Raw genomic sequence first — 12,179 nt, 5'->3', positions numbered from 1 at the left:
ACAATTCAACACATTTACTTATTTTCTAATAGTACTTAAAATATCAACTACATGTACCAAGATTATAGTCTTTCTTTTCCTCATCTTCATGACAAATATTACAAGAAATAAACTACCATATTATGAGCCTGATACTAAACAAAATTCCTGTCTGTGTATTCAGCTTCCCACCCTTGGTAAGTAAATGAGCAGTACAGAACTTCTGTTTACTCACACTCACCACCAAATCAAAGGTTAAGAGTAAATAAAATGTAGATGTAAAGTATGTGATAGCTTTGCTTTCACTTTACAACAAAATGACAACAAAAAGAAACCAAATTGCTTATAACCTGTAATAAAACTGTAGGCAACCTTCAAACAGTGAACAGCTTGATTAACAGATCAGCTACAACATGAACTCTTGCTTTTAGAATTCATTGTACAATTGTCATTCTTCTTTCGCTTTAGGTTGTTTTGCAGTGTATCATATTGTTTCCGTAGTTTTAATTCATGTTATTTTACTTTTTATTGTTTCATGTCTAATTTCTTTATTTCTTCTAATTTCATGGTTTTTTTTTCCACTTCTTGTCATATTATTATTTTGCTTTGTTGCAGATGGTGCACTTCACATGTCAGTTTATTGCATTTTTAGGAAGTAAGATCAGGAAAGCTATGAAATATGTATTTCTCCTGATCTCTTTGATATTCTTCCTGGGCTGTCTGCAGCTTGCGACCCTTCAGCCTCCACTTGTGGAAACAGTATGTCACAAAGGAGGTCATTACCAATGAGAAAATAATCATCAACACTATTATCAAAGCCACTGTGGAGGAGAGTGGAGCCTCCAGGTGGGTGGCTTCAGCCTGTATAGTTGCATTCAGCTTATCAACATTCTCATAGTCCTCAGCAGTCCAGAAGGCAGGCATGAATCCTAAATTGAAGGGTGATCTCATTGGACGAAAAAGCAACAATGAAACTGCCCCCCTCACAGGTCCCTGGCTTGAAGATGGTGAAGAGTGACTTGGATTCTCTGTTCAGGAAAATGGCAGCAATCTCCACTAGGTGGCCTCAGGAGCTGGTTTTGAAGAGAGCGGAGTCAACTTTCCATTAATATTGGGCTACTGAAGTTAAATTTTTTCAAGTTTTAAAACCCCAAGAGTGACTGCAGCATACACAAAACACAGGCAGTTCACTGACTGAGCAGGGCAGGGTATGTTCATGATATTTCAAGAGAGATATCAGCAGAATCCTGTCTCCTTTCTCTTTGATGTTAGTACTCACATCCTTTGACAAGGACTTTCCTTCAAGTCTCTTTAATGAGAAATTAAGTATTTTCTAAAATTGGAGAAAATCGGACACCTAGAGAAATAACCCAGGCCAAAATGGCATGTATTTGGTGAGCATTTTAACTTTAGTTAAAGGACCACATTATCTGAAAGCCAAGGTAAAAGAGTAATTTTGGAAACACACCAACCCATGTAACCTTTGGCACACAACAGCACAACACTATTTTCAACCTCCATTCTAGAGTAGTTCCCTTGATTGGCTGGTTTCAGCGCAAGAACTCTGATGATGGAGTTAATGTAGAATAACAACACATTTAAAAATAATGTATGCTTAGAAAATACTTTATATTTTTCCAAAAACTTGCTCACATACTATTATTTTCATAATTACCATCTATTCTTAACTCCAACACGGCCCTGTGACTACCTAAATTTTGAACATTCTGAGTGGTAGCCTTTGTTTGAGAAATAATAATGTATTCCACAATCATAATTAATTTCTTTAACATGTTTTTATTGATTTTTAGAGAAGAAGAGAGATGGAGAAAGAGGGAAACATCAATTGGTTGCCTCCCATACGTACCCTGACCCGGATTGAACCCACAACCTGGGTATGTGCCCTGACCAGGAATCGAACCAGCAACCTTTCAGTGTGCAGGATGACATTGAATCAACTGAGCCACACCGGCCAGGGCAACAATCATAATTTTTTAATGGGAGTCAATGGCATAGCCCTCCCTGAAATGCAGAAATAACTGTCTGATTATTAATTAACTGTGTTGTTAAGCACTTTCCAATTCTAACACACCCCTGTTTACTAAAAATTGGCATACTATTATTATTAAAATAAGTAAATTAATGCTCTTCCCTAATCAGAAGCACATATGTTAACTTCCAGAAGAGTTTAAATGCTGGATTTTAGAGAAGCTTCAGGGCAGGAAATATGGTACACCTTGATAAAAAGACAGGATAGCAGATTTAAGGGTACACACCTCAGACATAAAACAGTGGTATAAAATTATGGAAATGCAAACAAAATATAGTCGAAGATCAAAATTCATGATACAGGCAGGAAACATTATATTCTAGGGCCCAAAATGTACAACACAGCACAGTAGTGCTGCAGCAAAACGCTCCCATGAGTGACTCCAAGATTTAGCTCAGAAGAATCCCCATATTGAGCAATTTATTCTTCTTGGTGGGTGCCATTTGGAAAATGCAGCTTCTGATAGTCCCTTGATGAGTATGTGGGGGTTATATTTTACTCACATCCAAAGATTTCAATGACCATACCATTATATAAATCTCTTTGGATAAAATGACAAAAAAAAAAAATGAACACAAAAATGAAAAGCTAAGTTCATCTTTTGAGAGGGGAACTGGGGTTCCGTTGCACTGCATTTCAGTAGCCCCTACACCTTGTACCTCCTGCTTTTAAAGTGACCCACGTATCATGACAGAGCAAGGCAGGCAAAATGGAAGGTTTACATATCTCTTCCCTGGCCTTTGCAGATACCAGACAGCAGAGATATGTTGAAGCCCTATGTATGTTCTTCCCCCAAAAGGCCAAATTATCATTTAAAGAATATCACCCCCCCTCCCTTTCCAGATCTGTTTTCTGGCTTCATTAAAGGCATCTGTGTAGTTGGAGATATACCTTGGAATTTCATCAAATCACAGAATCCTAGACTGTCATAGCTGGCAGAGGCTTTAAGTAATTTCACCTACTTCCCTTATTGTTCAGTGGAAAAGGCTGAGAGTCCAACTAGGATGATTGGAGACATATTTAACACTTTCAAAGTGATATACTGCCTGCAGCAGAAAATGAAATACCAACTTTCCAATGCCAGTTAAGTCTTAGATTAAAGATTCAGCATGAAGTACTTGTCTGGATCTGAGAGCTGCCGTTGAGCTTGCTTTGGCAACCAAGGGAAACAGTGCGCCTTGGCAAACTCCTTTTCAAATAACCTTTTAAAACTGTCTCCATTCATTAGTCAGAGTGAGACAGGCCAGTAAGCCAGGACAAGCGGAATGAGGAAACTGAGACAGATAGCTCAATAAGCTGGCAGAACAATTTACAGCAGATACAAAAGGTCACCTCCCTGGAGATAACATCTAGGCCTCAGTTGTATTTCAGCTCCAGACCCAGAAAAGCAGCAAAACCACATAGGCGACACCAGGAGCAGCTGCAATGACTAATGACCCCCTGCCCTGACACTGACCAATCAGTGAGGACCACGGCCATGAAGGAGCACACCTAGGAAACTGGTGAATATTCTGCTGAAACTCTCCCCTGAGACCTCCCTCCTCTAAGGTTCCTTCCTGCAAGAGAGAAATAGAAGTCTCAAGACAAAGGACCCAATGTGTGCTCTCCCTCTTAGGAGCAGCCCTCCCCATTCCCTTTTCCCTCTTCTTCCCTCTCTTTGTCCCTACAGGCCTGCATCTCTAGACTCTAAGGGACCCCACAAGACTTGCAACCAGGGCAGCAATGGGCAACAGCAGCTCATCCAGGCTAATACCCTGAACCTGTGCCCAAGGCCCCCTTTTCTCCGACTCCCCAGAGAGCTAGGGCAGCCCAGCCTAGGCTTTCCTGTTGCTTCTTCTATGCTAAGGCCTTCCTTGTTTCACCCTCCCCAGCTTTAATAAACATCCTGTAAAGTTCACCTGGACTCATGTTGCGAAATTTTCCCGCACAAAGTCAAGAACCCACACACCACCGGCTGGCCTTAGGCAGACCTGCTCAGGGCCAGGTCCCCTTTCAGGTAACAAGAGCAGCCTTGGGTTGACGAAAGCAGATCTTATTGACTGTGCAGTCTAGTTTATGGCCAAGAGCCAGCCTTATCTTTGCTGTTCAGCAGACCATAGAAATCATCTCATGGCAACCGACTTTAGCTCCAGCAGGAGACCACAACCCACAGAAGAATTTCTGTCACCAATTGTTCTGTGCTGGGGCCAAACTTATTGGGTGGTGATTTCTACAACAGGGCAATCTCTTCTCATCTAGAATATCTTCATGTAAAATAATAAGCTCATTAAAAATAAAAAGTATTTTCTCAGAAAAAAAGAAAAACAAAACTGTCCCCATTCAACTTTCTGCCCAGCGCCCGACCTTTGCCCTCTAAAACCAGAATCTTATTAGTGTAATGGAGGAGCCCACAGAAGGAAAATAAACCCAGAATTTCTTCTCTTTTCCATGCCACTGTCAAATCACATGAACATTTACATTAGAAGGGGCTTTCACAATTAGCCATGTAAGTCATTCACTAAAAGTACAGAATTGGTTTTGAATAACAGAGGACATATAATGAAGCTTTAAATGAGCCAATTAGTGATTTTATTATGTCTATGCAGTGTCTGGTACCATTTCCCTCTGTTTAGCCAAGTTTAAACTCTGAGGAGAAATTCCAAAGGACAGAAAATTGGGGGGGGGGGTAATTGAAGGCCTCACATGAAATAACTCCTATGTCAATTCTAGGCATATTATTCCTTGATTTCAAGTGAATTCAACAAAAATTCACCAAACTAAAGTGTGTGTGTTACACCCAGAGAACACAGAGCGGAGGGATTCAGCTCCAGATAAATGAAGACCTCTAGCCTCCTTGCTTCAGTACTCTGCCTCAAGTACTATCTTGAAAATAAGTCCTATCAGTGTAGATGTCACATGTTCAAGTCCAGTAGCTTGTTCTTTTCTCATCCCTGAAATCCAGCATCTGCAGTTTCCAGGAACTTGGTAAAATCAACTCAAATCGATCACTTACCAGTGCTTCTAAGGATATGCTCTGGCTTCATTCCCTTCCCTCATACCCTGCGTCTATCCCTTATGACCCCTCCCCATGGAAAAATAGCTCCCATACTGTTTATGGATTTTACTTCAGTAGATGTGCAAGAATAAAAAAAAGGAAATAGAAACCAAGACTCCATGGCCTAAAACTTTCTTTTATATATGTTTGTAAGAGTAACTGGTAGTTGTTGTATGTGTCTGTTCTCATTTTACTTTACCATGGGTGGTAACAAAAAATGTCTTTCATGTAATCTGGGTCTAAAAAGATTTTCAAATCGGATAATATTAAAAGAAGAACATGAGACATGGCTCTCCTTAAAGCAGCCTACCACTAAAGCACTAACACCCCAGGCAAGTTTTCTAGGGCTCAGTTCTCTGAAGCAATGCTGCTAAGGAGGGGCAGGCACCAGCACACTACTTGCTTGGCAGTCTGATGCTGAGCTCGTCTCCACTTTAAGCCTCTAGAAAGGATGATGGGATGGCCAGGGTTACACTGCAGGTCTGGACATGTTTGGGGACCGTCTTTGAAAATCATACATGGAAAAATTACTGTCACCTCTTTATTTCTCCACAACAATCTGTAAATCTATTTCCTTGCCTGAGTCTAGATATATTGCTTTAGCAGATTAACCCTCTCCTCCCACCCAAAATCAGGGTTGTTGGCTGGTATATACTGATTTCCATTTTAATCTGTCTGGGGGAAGGCATCAAGTGAAAAAGTAAGTGACACAGACAGTAAGAAGAAGTCATCACTGACACCTTAAGCTCTACCACACAATTTAGCTTCTGACCGTAGCACAAGGTGTGTATGTGGTCTCCCTCCTACGAACAGCTGAGTCCTGCATCTCTGACTAACGTAAATCCCACTTTATACAGGAGTAGAAACTGAGGTAGGGTAGTGGCTCCATAACTATAATGGTTACCTATCTGCCCCACCAGACCACATCACTGAATTGTTATTTCTTTTTTGAATCCCAGCTCATGTCCTTGTAATGGTTGGAGTCTTAAAAGTTACTTGTTGATAGCAAATGCAGGTGATGGGTACTGGGAAAGAGAAATCATTACCACTCCCAAGTCAGGGCAGTTGAAAGTACATTGCTAGCAGGGGTAGAATAAGGTATTTGCTTTCAAGATAGGGAGATAGGAGCACTACCTCGTCCTACCCTTTGAATAGGATTAAAAAGGAGGAAAGAGCTAGAGGCTTATACCCTTCCCTGGCTCCACCCTTTCCCGGGTTACCTGAGGTCCAATGCAGATGGCCCGGACTCAGGGTGCTGTTCTCCCCTTCAGGCTTCCATCTTCTGGGCCACTCAGACGGTTGGTGCAGCTGCTACTGTTGTCAGAGGGTGATGCCAGACAAGGATCTGGAATAAATAGAGGTCATCCTCTGCCTAGGCCAGTACTTTGCCTGCTCCCCTCCACCCCACCCCACCCCTCGTTGCCCTTTCCCTCCCTCTGCCACTCCTCCTGAAATGTGAGATGAAACCTGTGTCTCAAATCACTCTCAGGTTTTGGCTTGGGGATCACTGCCCCTGAGATCCTGTAGGGTCAACTTCCAGCTTGTCCATTCCCTTTTCCAGGTGAGGCGTGTCCTCTCAGCTGTTACCCCAAGGACTGTGTTGGGATAGAGGGCCCTCGAGAGTTGAGATTGGAGGCTTGACACCGGCTAGATGACTGAGAATTCCAGGGGGCATCACCGTCCACCACCACACACAGAGGCACAGACACTCCTTCCCTCCCTGTCGGTTCCCACTCTCTCATCCCCTCCCCCTCCCTTTCTCCCAGCGATCCCAGACCAAACCAGACGCATCTTGGGGACGGGTGGCCAGGGAGGAGCCTAGGCATTCTGGGGACCCTCATCTAGCAAGTTTGGGTCCTGCTGCCACACCTAAAGCCCAGGAAACCGACTGGACGCCGGCTCAATTGAAAGGAGCCAGCAGCCCGGGGGTAGGGCCCTTGGACCCCAGTTCTGTCCACAGCTTCAGCAGGATCCGAACATGGGTGCCAAGGGGGCGAACGCCCCAGGAGCGAGCGCCAGGCCCCGCCCCCATAGAGCAGTCCCATCTCTATTTTCCAGGGGGCCTGTGCCCCGCCCCGCAGCCCGGCCACCGCGCTCCAGGCCGCGGCCCTCCGCACAGGTGCTCCGCGCCGTCCGCCATTGTCTCCTCCGCGCCTTCCGCCGCAGTAGCTGGAGCAGGCGCGAGCCCGAGCCTGGTTCTTGCAAACGGGGAAACTTAGGTTTGGAGAGGCGAGGAGAGCCTCCTCTCTCAAGGTTACCCTGCGAGGTGCAGGCTGGGTTGAGGAGAAATTCCAGGCTTCTGGGCTCCCAGCACACCGCACTTTCCCCAGCTGGCAGCCAACGCCACCTCCCCGAAGCCTGTCACTCTCGGCAGGACCCGGCGCAGACCGCATCCATCCTTGCGGTCTCTGCACGCGCAGAATTCGCTCTGTACCTCTTCACGCCGCCTCCCCGGCCCAGCTCTGTTCCCGGTGCCAAAGCCCCGGCGCCCGCCCGCCCGCCTTTCACCTGAGGGCCGAGCGGGGCTTCCTACCTGTGCGGTTCCTGTGCCAGGCGCCGAGCTCGGGATGACGACTGATCCGACGGTGCAGGCTGCGTGCGTGTTGCGGGGTTGGGGAGGCGCCAGCAGGGCACTGCTGCGGCTGCGGGAGCTCACTCCTGGTGCCGTCTCCCTCGGCAACTGAGCGCTGCCTAGAACTGTTTCAACTTTATTTAGGGGAAGGTGGTCACGTGGGTGCGCCCGAGGAAGGAGAAGCGTGGAGAATGAAATGAGGTCAAGGCGTCCCAGCTGCCTCCGCCCCCCTCCCCCTCCCCACCACTGCCAGCCCCGCAAGGATTTCCAGCGGGGCAAGGAGACTGGTTTATTCCAGGCCTTTGTCCTTTAGGAAGTGGGGAGACATGTTGAGATTTTGGCAACAACCGATTGATCACCTCCAGGCTCTGGAGAGGCACACCCCATCTAGGTGAACCTTAACAACCGGAGCCCTGGTGTAATTCACTGTTTTATCCCTGTGATATAGAGGGGGCGCTGGGTAACTGCTGGTTGGATTGCAGAGAATTTACAGCATAGGTGCGTCCTCCGGCTGGGAGCTCTGGACCACGTCCCTTGCGGTTCTTTGAGTCTACCACCCGCATCTTTACTATTCTGTTCCTCTTTCTCTGAACTTAATCAAGCCTCACCCGAAGGTACCCTTCCCCTTCCTATTCCTCTCAGCAGGGTCCACTTCCTGAGGGATTCTGTGCTGGGACGCTGAGATAAACATGATCAGTGGAATGAGGCACCAGGTAATCTCTTTATGGTCCTAAAGCACTCTGCGTCCTCTTTGTCCATCAGGCTAAGGACTGAGACAGAGACAGACCAACAGAATCAGAACAAACCTAGGGCTCAAGGTCTTTAACATCTTCAGCTTGCAGAAAGGCAACCCATAGCCCAAACCTCATTTCATCACCCAGCCAGCAGGGTTCACTAACGCTCAGGTTGTAAAGAGGCTTCTAATTTCATTGTCTCTAGATAATCTCAAATGTTCCTGCAAAGATGCAAGAACAAGCCCCTAATTCAGGGAAAGAGCTTTAGTAGATGAGCCTCCTCAATACAAAGGAAGACAGATCTGCTTGTCAAAGAGTAGGAGGCTCTCCTACTCTTTGATGGAGTAGGAATGAGGAGAAACTCAGCTCTTCCACTTTGTGAAATTGAGAAAATGCCGATTTGGGAGGGTAAGGAATTCCAAGCTTAATTCTATTCATTTGTCTATTACTGCTAAGGTCCAGCTGATGGGAATATAGATATCCATAGCATTCCAAAGGTCATTTGATTTCACACCTTTATAACCTATAATCCTTTCTCTGAAAGCCAGTGTGGGTCCATGCCATCCATGCCACTTGTTATTTTTCAAACTTAAGTTTTCTGAGACTACTGGAGGACCTCAGGTTTGACAAGACATCCATCTGAGAGATCGCAAAGTCTCTTGAGACACTAATGCAATATTTAATGAACTTCACTTCTGGAAAATTATTCTTGTGTCTTTGCTTCTACGAATCTGGCAACAGTGACTCACATACCTGCTCCAGTAGGCATTGGTGGTGAACAGTCATTTTAGTAGAGGCAGGAGACCTTGGGTTATATAAATTTAGTGCTGCCAATAAGAGGTATGATTATGACCTTTAGGAATTGACTTTATTGTTTTTTTCTTTATTGACTTTAGAGAGAGAGGAAGGGAGAGGGGGAGAGAGATAGAAACATTAATGAGAGAGAACATCGATTGGCTTCCTCCTGCATGCCCTGCACTAGGGATTGGGCCCACAACCTGGGCATGTGCCCTGACCAGAAATCGAACCAGCAACCTCTTTTTTTTTTTAATTTTATTCTTACCCAAGGACATTTTTGCATTTATCTTAAGATAGAGCGGGAGGGAGAGAAGGAGGAAGAGAGAGAGAAACATCAATGTGAGAGAGACACATCAACTGGTTGCCACCCACACAACCCCAACCAGGCCGGGGACAAACTGCAACCAAGGTACATGACCTTATCGGGAACCAAACCCAGGTCTCTCTGGTTTGTGGGCCAATGCTCTAACTGCTGAGCCAAACTGGCCAGGGTGAACTGGCAACCTCTTAGTGCATAGCTCGATGCTCAACCACTGAGCCACACCGGCCGGGCAGGAATTGACTTTAGAAGAAACTGGACATGAAACAATAAAAAGTAAAATGACGAATTAAAAAACACGGGAAGCCCAGCCAATGTGATTAAGTGGTTGGGCACAGAGCCATGCACCAAGAGGTCACAGGTTCCATTCCCAGTCAGGGCACAAGCCCAGGTTGTGGGCCAAATCCCCAGTGGGGGCATGCAGGAGGTAGCCAGTCCATGTACTCTCTCATCAATGTTTGTATCTCTCTTTCCCTCTCCCTTCCTCACTCTCTAAAATCAATAAAAAAAAAAAAATTAAAAACACAGGCAACAAAACAACATACTGCAAAACAACATGACATGAAAGAAGAATGACAATTGTACAATGAATTCTAAAAGCAAGAGTTCGTGTTGTAGCTGATCTGTTAATCAAGCTGTTCACTGTTTGAAAGTTGCCTACAGATTTATTACAGGTTATAAGCAATTTGGTGGTAGGTTTCTTTTTGTTGTTGTTTTGTTGTAAAGTGAAAGCAAAGCTATCACATACTTTACATCTACATTTTATTTACTCTTAACCTTTGATTTGGTGGTGGGTGTGAGTAAACAGAAGTTCTGTACTGCTCATTTACTTGCCAAGGGTGAGCAGCTGAATACACAGACAGGAATTTTGTTTAGTATCAGGCTCATAATGTAGTAATTTATTTCTTGGCTTGTAATACTTGTCATGAAGATGAGAAAAAGAAAGACTCTATAATTTTGGCACATGTAGCTGATATTTTAAGTACTGATTATAACAAAATAAGTAAATGTGTTGAATTGAAGCAATGTGTGTGTGCGTGTGCGTGTGTGTGTTATTTAAAAGGAAGGGGGAAAAAATTAACTCCCAAACATCCAATTACTCCATCCCCCTGAAGTTTTGCTTAAGTTATGGCTTGCCTGAAGTTTATGTTAATTAATGTTGTCTATGTTTGAAGCAGAATTATTATCTGGTGATAGTGCTGTATGTATACTTGTTTAGATCAGACAAAGTAGTCGTTATGATATAAATGGGATCATTTTAAGGAGTATGCATTATTTAAGTAGGGCTTTAAGCTTTAAGATGGCTTATAGCTTCTGTCTTGGTCTATAGTAGCCATGAAGAAGATAGCCAGGTAAAATAAGGATATACAGTTAAATTTGAATTTCAGAAAATCAGCGAGTAAATTTTAACATATGTATGTTGCAAACCTTGTATGAACATTTAAAAAGTATTTGTCACCCTGGCCTGTTTGGCTCAGCGGTTAGAGCGTCGGCCCAGGAACCCGAGAGACCCGGGTTCGGTTCCCGCTAAGGGCATGTACCTCAGTTGCAGTTTGTCCCCGGCCCCGGTTGGGGTCGTGCGGGTGGCAACCATTCGATGTGTCTCTATCACATTGATGTTTCTATCTCTCTCTTTCTCCTTCTCTCCCTCCCACTCTATATCTCAAGATAAAATGCAAAAATGTCCTCGGGTGAGGATTTAAAAAAATTTTTTTAAGTATTTGTCATTTATGTGCATAACAATTTTTTTCTGGAGGCACCCTATTTTTATTTGCTATATCTAGCAACTCTTGCCCTGAGCCACCAATGTAACAAATCTGAATACCTGCTGGGCAGACCAGTGAGCTTGCCCTGAGACTACAGGGATAGGGAGAGGGACTCAGTTGATTCCAGCCTTCCAAAGGTCTCCTTCAAGGTACGAGACATATGAGGGAAGCTATCTTGGACCCTCCAGTGAAGCCTAGCTCTGGACAGAATACCACTCACTGACCCCAGTTGGCACCAATGGAGCAAAGAAATTGGCCACTTGAGACCTGCCCAAATGACTCACTCATTAAGTCATTAGATATAATAAAAGCTGTTGTTTTAAGCCACTAAGTTTTAGGGTGCTTTTTTTTTATGCAGCAAGAGATAATTCCCATGACAAAGAAGATCAAAGTTGGAGGACTTGCTCTATTAGATATCAACATTCAATTTAAACACATCGTAACTAAGGCAGTGGGATGTTGTTGTAGGAGTAGACAGAAAGGCTTTAATATCAAAATAAGAAGCTCAGAAACAAAACAGTGCATATGTGTACTATTAATATATGACAAAAGTAGCATTGCAGATCAGTGATGGAATCTCCAATAAATGATGCTGGGACCATTACCACATAGAAACATACACAGCAGGTACAGATCTAAATCTGAAAAGATAAACTTCAAGTATTTTAGAAGAAAATCTAGGAAACAACCTTTCTGATCTTCAGGAGAAGGAACAATTACTTAAACAAGACTCAAAAATCACAAGGTGTATAGGAGAATAGTGATAAAGTCAACAACCTTAAAATCAGAACCTTCTATGCTGTCAGGTAAGCAAAGTACAATGACAATCCATAGACTGGGAGAAGATATTCTTAACACATATAGTCAACAAAATGAATACAGTGATACCTCGGTTCTCGAACATAATTCGTTCCAGGAGGACGGTCG

The 12,179-nt window shown here is 44.1% G+C and overlaps 1 long non-coding RNA gene across 1 annotated transcript; it reads right to left on the bottom strand.

Annotated features, from left to right (window-relative positions):
- Positions 1-545: 545 nt before the first annotated feature.
- Positions 546-7,726, bottom strand: LOC118636283. The gene is made up of 3 exons (XR_004960633.1): positions 7,597-7,726; positions 6,284-6,408; positions 546-1,052 (listed from the first exon to the last, which is right to left on the bottom strand). It is a non-coding gene; the product is annotated as an uncharacterized LOC118636283 (long non-coding RNA).
- Between the last annotated feature and the right edge of the window lie 4,453 nt (positions 7,727-12,179).

This window comes from Molossus molossus, unplaced genomic scaffold (assembly GCF_014108415.1).
Source record: "Molossus molossus isolate mMolMol1 unplaced genomic scaffold, mMolMol1.p scaffold_m16_p_2, whole genome shotgun sequence".
In the NCBI taxonomy this organism is placed as follows: Eukaryota; Metazoa; Chordata; class Mammalia; order Chiroptera; family Molossidae; genus Molossus; species Molossus molossus.
Note: the sequence above shows the minus strand (reverse complement) of the source record. Positions and strands in the feature narration are given on the sequence as shown.